The sequence below is a fragment of the Pollachius pollachius genome, assembly GCF_949987615.1.
Source record: "Pollachius pollachius genome assembly, chromosome: 8".
Lineage (NCBI taxonomy): Eukaryota > Metazoa > Chordata > Actinopteri > Gadiformes > Gadidae > Pollachius > Pollachius pollachius.
Window position 1 is genome coordinate 22218824 of NC_136941.1, and position 2500 is coordinate 22221323.

Below are 2500 nucleotides of genomic sequence, written 5' to 3' on the forward strand. Positions count from 1 at the left end.
AGACAAACCTTCAGGGGATGGAGACAAGCCTACAGGTTAGGGAGACAAGCCGACAAGTTAGGAAGACAAGCCTTCAGGGGATGGAGACAAGTCTACAGGTGAGGGAGACAAGCCTACAGGTGATTAGACAAACCTACAGGTTAGGGAGACAAACCTACAAGTGATGGAGACAAACCTACAGGGGATGGAGACAAGCCTACAGGTGATGAGAGAAGCCTACAGGCGAGAGCAGAGCCACTAGTTCTGGGCGGAAACCGTATGGTGGCACTACAGATAGATGCTAACAGGTAGTTTGGGGAGGCTGCTTCTCAGAATCCCCCTCCCCGGGGTACAACATGAAAACCACATCAATAGTTCAACTGTTTAATAGTTCATTTTATTGTATTTTGTTACAATTTCTCTAATTAAGCAAACGTTAATGACGCTCTAATAGAGAGGGCTGCCGATGTAGCATTTGATATCACTTCTTCTCATCGAATCCCCCTCTGCTACGAATCTTCACTTGGATTTGGTCGCCCACGAACCTCGACAGAGGAGTCTGACTCACAGCCTACAGGTTGACCGAGCCGTGAGGACTGCAGGCTGACAGGAGAGCCACAGGCTTTGAGAAAGGCTTCCAGGTCTTTGGATTCTGGGGCAGGGCTCCCCTGTACACACCTCTTCAATTCAGTCTCAATGTGCGGGGCAGGTGTGTCTCACCACTGCTTAATCAGCAGGTACATGGCAGCCAATTGGAAGTTTTACAATGCTATAGCTGGTGTTTAACCTGGAGAGGGAGTGGACTCATGCTCATCCCTGTCTGTATGGGGGTCGATTCCCCTTTAAGTCTGTTCCATTTCATCTTTAGTGTTGGGCTTCATCTCTGATCTTGAACTGGGTTCATTGGTGCGCTTCATGTTCATACTGTGAATCCTAAGTTCTTCCCTTGGATGAGTAGTTTTGTATGATAGCTAATTAAGTCACAAAACCCAACCCACTCAACCTTCCTGAAGAAGTAAATGAGGATTGCATGAAACAAGATCAATAAAATATTATAAAACATATTATAACATCATAGTATCTTTTATATTAAAGAATAATATGAAAAACAACAACAATAAAACGACACATCCCAGTAATTCAATGATGACTATTCAGGAGAAAGTAACATGTTTACAGACGGCGCTCATTACCACACACGTTCCAGCAAATATGCAAACCGTATGAAAAGCAAACGCATGGGAAAACACAGATGGGGCTGTGTTCTCGTTTTCACACACAAGGCGTTTACGGAGGGAAATCAAACACATGCATGACTGCAGGTCACAACGTAGAAAAACAAGCCCGCGCATTTAGGCCAATTAGCAGGTGGTGAACACACACCAGCGCACACACAGCGTCCACCATTGTGTGTTTGTGATGCTGGAATGCAAACACTGTCAGGAGAGGGAGGGGGGAGGGTCTGGAGGGGGGGTACGGAGGGAGGTCTGAAGGGGGTCTTAAGGGGGTCTGAAGGGGGTCCGCCACCTCCACCATCAAAGCAAGAGGAACTGAGAGGGGGGATCAGGGGGGGGGCTTGGCATATGAAGATCCGGCGGAGCAACCAAAGACCGTGAGAGGGGTTCCACAGCCATGCTCCACGTCGATAGGGGGTCGTAGCACACGCTAGCGCTAAAGAGTACGGCAGACGTGTGTGTGTCCTTGGGGCAGGCATGCGTACTCACGCATGTATACCATGCATTCTACAGGGTGTGTGTGTGTGTGTGAGTGTGACTGTGTGTGAGTGTGTGTGTGTGTGTGTGTGTGTGTGTGAGTGTGTGTGTGTGTGTGTGTGTGTGTGTGTGTGTGTGTGTGTGTGTGTGAGTGTGTGTGAGTGTGTGTGTGTGTGAGCTGAGAGGAGCAAGAGAAAAGAGGCTGCATGTGCACTGGGGGCGTTTAAAGGTCATCGTTGTTGTTCTGCTAATACAGTTTAGGCCTAATTAGCTGCTTCCCATAGTCCCTGAGCATCTCCTGCACCTCCTCCTCCACCTCCTCCTCCCCTTCCCCCTCCCCCTCCCCCTCCTCATCGCAAACGCACACAAACAAACACAATTTACATGAAAACACGACGTAGAGCGGAATGTACTTCTCAACAGCCCCTGCCAACCTCCCCCCTCCAAACACTTACACACACACACACACACACACACACAGACACACACACACGCACACACACACACACACACACACACACACACACACGCACGCATACACACACACACACACACACACTTTCACACTCACACACTCACGCACTCACACGGACACACACACACACACACACACAAGGGGACAGCAACAAGTCTCTTCCTTGTTGCTGTCCCCTTGTTCCATGTTCTTTTTTTCCCTATTAGTCGCTGTTCTTTTCATCCCCTTCTTGTCATGTTCATTTTTCCCCCCTGGTTCCTGATATGGATATTGTTGTTTCGCTTTTCTGTGCCATGTTTAATATCCGTCTGACACGGCGCGTCCCCCCCGCCGA